This window comes from Coregonus clupeaformis, unplaced genomic scaffold (assembly GCF_020615455.1).
Source record: "Coregonus clupeaformis isolate EN_2021a unplaced genomic scaffold, ASM2061545v1 scaf0754, whole genome shotgun sequence".
NCBI classification, from domain to species: Eukaryota; Metazoa; Chordata; class Actinopteri; order Salmoniformes; family Salmonidae; genus Coregonus; species Coregonus clupeaformis.
The window spans coordinates 212,560-222,424 of NW_025534209.1; positions in this window are offsets into that span (position 1 = coordinate 212,560).

Consider the following 9,865-nt stretch of genomic DNA (forward strand, 5'->3'; position numbering starts at 1 on the left):
GCGAACTCCTTCAAGACTGTTGGAAAAGCATTCCAGGTGAAGCTGGTTGAGAGAATGCCTAGAGTGTGCAAAGCTGTCATTAAGGTAAAGGGTGGCTACTTTGAAGAATCTCAAATATAATATATATTTTGATTTGTTTAACACTTTTTTGGTTACTACATGATTCCATATGTGTTATTTCATAGTTTTGATGTCTTCACTATTATTCTACAATATAGAAAATAGTTAAAATAAAGAAAAACCCATGAATGAGTGGCGCAGTGGTCTAAGGCACTGCATCGCAGTGCTAGCTGTGCCACTAGAGATCCTGGTTCGAGTCCAGGCTCTGTCGCAGCCGGCCGTGACCAGGAGACCCATGGGTGGCGCACAATTGGTCCATCGTCGTCCAAGGTAGGGGAGAGTTTGGCCGGCAGGGATGTGGGTTCGTTTCCCACGGGGGGCCAGTATGAAAAAAAAAACATGTATGCATTCACTAACTGTAAGTTGCTCTGGATAAGAGTGTCTGCTAAATGATGTAAATGTGTGTCCAAACTTTTGACTGGTACTGTATGTTTAGGTTAAAAGTGCCAAAGGGGTCATTTTGACCCCAAATTGGTCATGATTGCAAAGAGACACTGTCTGTCAAGCAGTAACACTTAAATATAAATGGTTTAAACACACACAAGTAAATGGTATATATTTCCCCAAAATAAGTATATACAGTGCCTTAGGAAAGTATTCAGACCCCTTGACTTTTTCCACATTTTGTTAGGTTGCAGCCTTATTCTAAAATTGATTAAAACACATTTTTTCCTCTCATCAATCTACACATAATGACAAAGCAAAAACAGTTTTTTAGAAATGTTTGCAAATTTATATACTTTTTTGTTGTTGAAAATATCACATTTACTTAAGTATTAAGACAATTTACTCAGTACTTTGTTGAAGCACCTTTGGCAGCGATTACAGCCTCGAATCTTCTTGGGACACCTGTATTTGGGGAGTTTCTCCCATTCTTCTCTGCAGATCCTCTCAAGCTCTGTCAGGTTGGATGGGGAGCGTTGCTGCACAGCTATTTTCAGGTCTCTCCAGAGATGTTCGATCGGGTTCAAGTCCGGGCTCTGGCTGAGCCACTCAAGAACATTCAGAGACTTGTCCCGAAGCCACTCCTGCGTTGTCTTGGCTGTGTGCTTAGGATCGTTGTCCTGTTTTAAGGTGAACCTTCGCCCCAGTCTGAGGTCCTGAATGCTCTGGAGCAGGTTTTCATCAAGGATCTCTCTGTACTTTGCTCCGTTCATCTTTGCCTCAATCCTGACTAGTCTCCCAGTCCCTGCTACTGAAAAACATTCCCACAGCATGATGCTGCCAACACCATTCTTCACCATAGGGATGGTGCCAGGTTTCCTCGAGACGTGACGCTTGGCATTCAGGCCAAAGAGTTCAATCTTGGTTTCATCAGACCAGAGAATCTTGTTTCTCATGGTCTGAGAGTCTTTAGGTGCCTTTTGGCAAACTCATAGTGGGCTGTCATGTGCCTTTTATTGAGGAGTGGCTTCCGTCTGGCCACACCACCATAAAGGCCTGATTGGTGGAGTGCTGCAGAGATGGTTGTCCTTCTGGAAGGTTCTCCCATCTCCACAGAGGAACTCTAGAGCTCTGTCAGAGTGACCATTGTGTTCTTGGTCACCTCTCTGACCAAGGCCCTTCTCCTCCGATTGCTCAGTTTGTCTGGTCGGTCTGGTAGGAAGAGTCTTGGTGGTTCCAAACTTCTTCCATTTAAGAATGATGGAGGCCACTGTGTTCTTGGGGACCTTCAATGCAGCAGACATTTTTTGGTACCCTTGCTTTGCCTCGACACAATCCTGTCTCGGATCTCTACGGACAATTCCTTCGACCCAACAGCTTGGTTTTTGCTCTGACATGCACTGCCAACTGTGGGACCTTATATAGATAGGTGTGTGCCTTTCCAAATCATGTCCAATTAATTGAATTTACCACAAGTGGACTCCAATCAAGTTGTAGAAACATCTCAAGGATGATCAATGGAAACAGGATGCACCTGAGCTCCATTTTTGAGTCTCATAGCAAAGGGTCTGAATACTTACAGTACCAGTCAAAAGATTGGACACACCTACTCATTCAAGGGCTTTTCTTTCTTTTTTTACTATTTTCTACGTTGTATAATACAGTGCCTTGCACAATTATTCATCCCCCTTGGCATTTTTCCTATTTTGTTGCATTACAACCTGTAATTTAAATTGATTTTTATTTGGATTTCATGTGATGGACATACACAAAATAGTCCAAATTGGTGAAGTGAAATGAAAAAAAGAACTTGTTTCAAAAAATGCATGTGTATTCACCCCCTTTGCTATGAAGCCCCTAAATAAGATCTGGTGCAACCAATTACCTTCAGAAGTCACATAATTAGTTAAATAAAGTCCACCTGTGTGCAATCTAAGTGTCACGTGATCCGTCACATGATCTCAGTATATATAGACCTGTTCTGAAAGGCACCAGAGTCTGCAACACCACTAAGCAAGGGGCACCATTAAGACCAAGGATCTCTCCAAAAAGGTCAGGGACAAAGTTGTGGAGAAGTACAGATCAGGGTTGGGTTATAAAAAAATATCTGAAACTTTGAACATCCCACGGAGCACCATTAAATCCATTATTTAAAAAATGGAAAGAATATGGCACCACAACAAACCTGCCAAGAGAGGGCCACCCACCAAAACTCACAGAACAGGCAAGGAGGGCATTAATCAGAGAGGCAACAAAGAGACCAAAGATAACCCTGAAGGAGCTGCAAAGCTCCACAGCGGAGATTGGAGTATCTGTCCATAGGACCACTTTAAGCCGTACACTCCACAGAGCTGGGCTTTACGGAAGAGTGGCCAGAAAAAAGCCATTGCTTAAAGAAAAAAATAAGCAAACACGTTTGGTGTTCGTCAAAAGGCATGTGGGAGACCCCCAAACATATGGAAGAAGCTACTCTGGTCAGATGAGACTCAAATTGAGCTTTTTGGCCTATGTCTGGCGCAAACCCAACACCTCTCATCACTCCGAGAACACCATCCCCACAGTGAAGCATGGTGGTGGCAGCATCATGCTGTGTTGATATTTTTCATCGGCAGGGACTGGGAAACTGGTCAGAATTGAAGGAATGATGGATGGCGCTAAATACAGGGAAATTCTTGAGGGAAACCTGTTCCAGTCTTCCAGAGATTTGAGACTGGGACGGAGGTTCACCTTCCAGCAGGACAATGACCCTAAGCATACTGCTAAAGCAACACTCGAGTGGTTTAAGGGGAAATATTTAAATGTCTTGGAATGGTCTAGTCAAAGCCCAGACCTCAATCCAATTGAGAATCTGTGGTATGTCTTAAAGATTGCTGTACACCAGCGGAACCCATCCAACTTGATGGAGCTGGAGCAGTTTTGCCTTGAAGAATGGGCAAAAATCCCATTTGCTAGATGTGCCAAGCTTATAGAGACATACCCCAAGAGATTTGCAGCTGTAATTGCTGCAAACAGTGGCTCTACAAAGTATTGACTTTGGGGGGGGTGAATAGTTATGCACGCTCAAGTTGTCTGTTTTTTTGTCTTATTTGTTGTTTGTTTCACAATAAAAAATATTTTGCATCTTCAAAGTTGTAGGTATGTTGTGTAAATCAAATAATACAACCCCCCCAAAAATCCATGTTAATTCCAGGTTGTAAGGCAACAAAATAGGAAAAATGCCAAGGCGGGTGAATACTTTCGCAAGCCACCGTAATAGTGAAGACATCAAAACTATAAAATAACACATATGGAATCATGTAGTAACCAAACAAGTGTTAAACATATCTAAATATATTTTAGGGCCTCCCGAGTGGCGCAGTGGTCTAAGGCAGCTGTGCCACTAGAGATCCTGGTTCGAGGCCAGGCTCTGTCGATGCCGGCCGCGACCGGGAGACCCATTGTGCGGCGCACAATTGGCCCAGCGTCGTCCAGGTTAGGGGAGGGTTCGGCCAGCAGGGATGCACGCTGACACGGTCGCCAGTTGTACAGTGTTTCCTCCGAATGTGCGGCTGGATTCCGGGTTAAGCGGGCATTGTGTCAAGAAGCAGTGCGGATTGGCTGGGTTGTGTTTCAGAGGACGCACGGCTCTCGACCTTCACCTCTCCCGAGTCCGCATGGGAGTTGCAGCGATGTTGTGAAATTGTTAGATATTACTGCACTGTCAGAGCTAGAAGCACATGCATTTCGCTACACCCGCAATAACATCTGCTAAACACGTGTATGTGACAAATACAATTTGATTTGATTTGATGGGACAAGACTGTAACCCCCAATTGGGGTATAAATACAAATATAAAAAAAATATATATATATGTACACTACCGTTCAAAAGTTTGGGGTCACTTAGAAATGTCCTTGTTTTCAAAAGAAAAGCAATTTTTTGTCCATTAAAATAACATCGATCAGAAAAACAGTTTAGACATAGTTAATGTTGTAAATAGCTATTGTAGCTGGAAACAGCTGATTTTGATGTAATATCTACATAGGCATAATAGCCAGAAACAAATAACTTTCTTCTGAAACTCATCAGTCTATTCTTGTTCTGAGAAATGAAGGCTATTGCATGCAAGAAATTGCCAAGAAACCAAAGTGCCCTCTAGTGGCCTCATGGGTGGAATGTTATTAATGTTTTCATAATTTCATCATTAATAAACATAATTTCATTTTTAAACGAAGATCCGGTGTTTCTATGTCAAACGGTTTTGCTATATTTCAGTCTTCTGTGATGTATATAAAGTGTAATATTGGGATGCAAACTCAACATTTTATAAATGTCTATATCGGACATGGTACAGGTGTACAGGTGTTTTAAAGACCATAACCATATGTGTGAAGTGTATACTTTTGCTTCAAAATAGATTTGTTTAAGACTACCAAAGAACACTCTGTGTGACCTTGATTTAGCCCACGGCAGTAACAGTTTTAAATAAAGAAATGCACACATTTATAGTCAAATTTGATGTTTCAAAATATATGTTTTTGAATGTTTTGAACAGATATTTTGATACATTTCATCCATAGCCACTTGTTCTGAACATTTGTCTGTTAATCATTCAAAGTGTGTTTCTGTGATACTCAGAGGCTGAGAGATTGGCGATTGAGCATATCTGACATACTGGCATGACCTAAAATGGCCAACGATATGGTTGATGTGGTCACCTGTGCCATAAGACTTTTAGCTCTAACTTTGGAATGCTATGGGCTATCAACTCAGTTCCAATTGCATCTGAAAGATGACTCGCTGGACTTGGTATAGACACACTGACTAGAAGAATATGCTTTAACATTTTATTTTTATAAAACAAATTGTTGTTGTTCATATGTTTTTTTCACCTCTCTTGACACCTAATAATCTTTATAACCTTTGTAATCTCCATCGGATTACAATTGATAAACTTTTAAAGCAAAATATAAAGATGAATGTTTTATTCACCACATCTGAATAGAACATAATATAATAGAACATAATAGAATAGAGCAGGTATGTACAGTTGAAGTCGAAAGTTTACATACACTTAGGTGTATGTAACTAGTTTTTCAACCAGTCCACACATTTCTTGTTAACAAACTATAGTTTTGGCAAGTCGGTTAGGACATCTACTTTGTGCATGACACAAGTAATTTTTCCAACAATTGTTTACAGACAGATTATTTCACTTATAATTCACTATATCACAATTCCAGTGGGTCAGAAGTTTACATACACTAAGTTGACTGTGCCTTTAAACAGCTTGGAAAATTCCAGAAAATGATGTCATGGCATTAGAAGCTTCTGATAGGCTAATTGACATAATTTGAGTCAATTGGTGGTGTACCTGTGGATGTATTTCAAGGCCTAACTTCAAACTCAGTGCCTCTTTGCTTCACATCATGGGAAAATCAAAAGAAATCAGCCAAGACCTCAGAAAAAAATGTGTAGACCTCCACAAGTCTGGTTCATCCTTGGGAGCAATTTCCAAACGCCTGAAGGTACCACGTTCATCTGTACAAACAATAGTACGCAAGTATAAACACCGTGGGACCACGCAGCCGTCATACCGCTCAGGAAGGAGACGCGTTCTGTCTCCTAGAGATGAATGTACATTGGTGCGAAAAGTGCAAATCAATCCCAAAACAACAGCAAAGGACCTTGTGAAGATGCTGGAGGAAACGGGTACAAAAGTATCTATATCCACAGTAAAACGAGTCCTATATCGACATAACCTGAAAGGCCACTCAGCAAGGGAAGCTTGTGGAAGGCTACCCAAAATGTTTGACCCAAGTTAAACAATTTAAAGGCAATGCTACCAAATACTAATTGAGTGTATGTAAACTTCTGACCCACTGGGAATGTGATGAAAGAAACAAAAGCTGAAATAAATAATTATCTATAATATTATTCTGACATTTCACATTCTTAAAATAAAGTGGTGATCCTAACTGACCTAAGACAATGCATTTTTACTAGGATTAAATGTCAGGAATTGTGAAAAACTGAGTTTAAATGTATTTGGTATGTAAACTTCCGACTTCAACTGTATAAGTGCTTTGTGACGTCTGCAGTAGATACTGCTGAACAGCTAGAATGGACCCATTATGGCTAACACTGGATTAACATCATCCTTTACCCTGAGTGTGTGTGCGTGTACCCCCGTTAGCTAATGGGGATCATATGTGGAGTCAGCACAGAAACACTAAACAATTTACTCTTCCCACCCCCACACACACACACACACACATACACATCCTCGGCCTTAAACCCCTCGTCAGTGAGTTAAACACTACTCCTTGGGGAGGTAGAGTACAGCCCTGCCACCGTGTGTGTTAGAGATAGGAGGTGGTGAATGGAGGGAGAGGGGAGAAGGGACAGGGAGAGAGAGAGGAGAAGGGACAGGGAGAGAGAGAGAGAGAGAGAGAGCAGGAGGTATGGAGTACCCAGAGAGAGAGGGACAGCGGTAAAGAAGGAGAAAGAAAGACACAGAGAGAAAAGAAAGAGAGAAAGAGAGGTTTAGAGGCTCACAGAGGGGTAGAGGGGCCCTGTAGTTCTGGCCGAGGGGCGAGACTGTCAACAACGCATGTATCAAAACCCCCAGACAACACACTCTATATACACACGCACAGCCCCTGTTTTTGGTGTGTGTGTGTGTGTGTGTGTGTGCGTACATAACACTGCACGTGACACCAACAGCAGAGGTAAGACAAGCATAATGCCAAGCAGAATCTTCTCTACTGGAGAGAGTGGGTGAGGAAGAAGGAGAGAGAGGGGGAGGGGGAGGGAGAAAGAGGGGTGAGGGAGAAGGAGAGAGAGGGGGAGGGAGAAGGGGAGAGAGGGGAGGGAGAAGGGGAGAGAGGGGGAGGGAGAAGGAGAATGAGAGAGCGGGGGAGGGGAGGGAAGAGACAGAGAGAGGGAAAGCGGTAAAGAGAGAGAACATTTAGAGAGATTCGGAGGGGGGATAGAATAGAGAGCATTATTTATGCAGTCAACAAACATACCTGTGAAAGTAGTTATTTGGTCATTTTACCTAAAACCATTAATTGTTTTGATTTGGGGAATAAAGCAATATCAAGACATTACCACATAACCATTGCAGTAAGAGTTTGATTGAATTCAGCAGAACATTTAAATAAATAAAAATGTTAAAAGCTGAGAACATCAGTGTACTGTCTGCGTGTTGTAGCAGAACACACCACAGTCTGTGTTCCTTTAATGAAAAAACGGTGTTCCGTGTGTGTGTGCACGTGTGCATGTGTACGTATGTGTGAGTGCGGGCAGCTCTTAAAACCCTTCTTTAAGAGGACATGCAATCTGGATCCTATTTAACATCCATGGAACATGTGTTTTTATTTCAGGGCTCTTAGGTCAGATGTACTTGACTCTGCTCCAACTGTTTAAATGTTTGCCATTATTCACACACAGTATCAAAACTTTACTTAGGTTGAAGTGGTGATATTTGACATTCAGATCCCAAAGCCTGTGGGTATGATGACTGTACAGGGTTGTGTTCTGTCTGAAATAGGGCAGGTTAGGTCATAGACAGTTTCATAAGCCCAGTCTGACCTCTTTATACAGACACACACAATCTCTCTCTCTTTCTTTCTCTCCTTTAATCTCTCAGAATACTAGTCAACTAACTCAAATTCCCACATCTCTCTCTTTCTCTCCCTCTGAATCCCCTTTGTTTTCCACTGGCTGATAACAACCACGCTGATACCATTCATATCTACACTGAACAGAAATATAAACGCAATATGTAAAGTGTTGGTCCCATGTCTCATGAGCTGAAATAAAAGATCCCAGAAATTTTCCATACGCACAAAAAGCTTATTTCTCTCCAATTTTGTGCACAAATTTGTTTACATCCCTGTTTGTGAGCATTTCTCCTTTGCCAAGATAATCCATCCACCTGACAGGTGTGGCATATCAAGAAGCTGATTAAACAGCATGATCATTACACGTGCACCTTGTGCTGGGGACAATAACAGGCCACTCTAAAATGTGCAGTTTTGTCACACAACACAATGCCAGAATGTCTCAAGTTTTGAGGGAGTGTGCAATTGTCATGATGACTGCAGGAATGTCCACCAGAGCTGTTGTCAGATAATTCAATGTTCATTTCTCTACCATAAGCCACCTCCAACGTTGTTTTAGAGAATTTGGCAGTACGTCCAACCGGCCTCACAACCGCAGACCACGTGTAACCACGCCAGCCCAGGACCTCCACATCCGGCTTCTTCACCTGCGGGATTGTCTGAGAGGAGGGGGACGGGGTGCTGAGGAGTATTTCTGTCTGTAATAAAGCCCTTTTTGTGGGGAAAAACCCATTCTGATTGGCTGGGCCTGGCTTCCCATTGGGTGGGCCTGGTACCCAAGTGGGTGGGCCTATGCCCTCCAAGGCCCACCCATGGCTGCACCCCTGCCCAGTCATGTGAAATCCATAGATTAGGGCCTAATGAATTTATTTCAATTGACTGATTTCCTTGTATGAACTGTAACTCAGCAAAATCTTTGAAATTGTTGCATGTTGCGTTTATATTTTTGTTCAGATTAAAACAACTGCAGCCTGCCATTATAGTTTCTGGAAATATGGTCACCCTATATGTTGTGGTGTTAAAACCCATGTACTTACATGGTAATTAGCAGGTAATCATTAGCAAGTGATTAGCATGAGCAGGTAGGGTGTAAATAAAGTCCAGCTACACATTGTTGCAAAACCCCTACAACTGATATACCTGTTTGCAGCTTGCACAAGGAGTGGGGAGGATGGAGAAGATGGGTGGAAGAATTAATGAATGGGAGACAAGAGGAGAGGAAAGAAGAGGAGGAGAGAAAATGAGGGTGAAAAAGCAAGGAGAGGCAGCGTCAAACAGAGGCAGTGTTTGTCTGGGATTTTCCCCTCAGACAGAGTGAAAATAGGGGCGTAAAGAAACCAGGCAGTATGATCTTTAGAGAGATTACATGTCTATAGAAATAGAAAGTATTCAGAGAGAACAGAGATTAGAGAGATACAAGAGCAGGTAGACTTTCCCCTAACTCTAAGGCTGTGTTTACACAGGCAGGCCAATTCTGATCTTCTGCACAATTATTTCCAAAAGAGCTCATCTGATTGGTCAAAAGACCAATTAGTGGAAAAATTATCCGAATTGGGCTGCCTGTGTGAACGCAGCCTAGCTGGTCCCGAGTCAGACACTTGTTTGGTCCTGTTAATGGTTATGATTAGAATGTGAGGTCGGGTAACCTGATCCTAGATCTGTACTTAGAGGTAACTGCTATCCTGAGAGATAGTAGAACTATCAGGTATCAGGAAGTGTAGTGTGAGAAGCAAAATAGTTAACCACATTGATT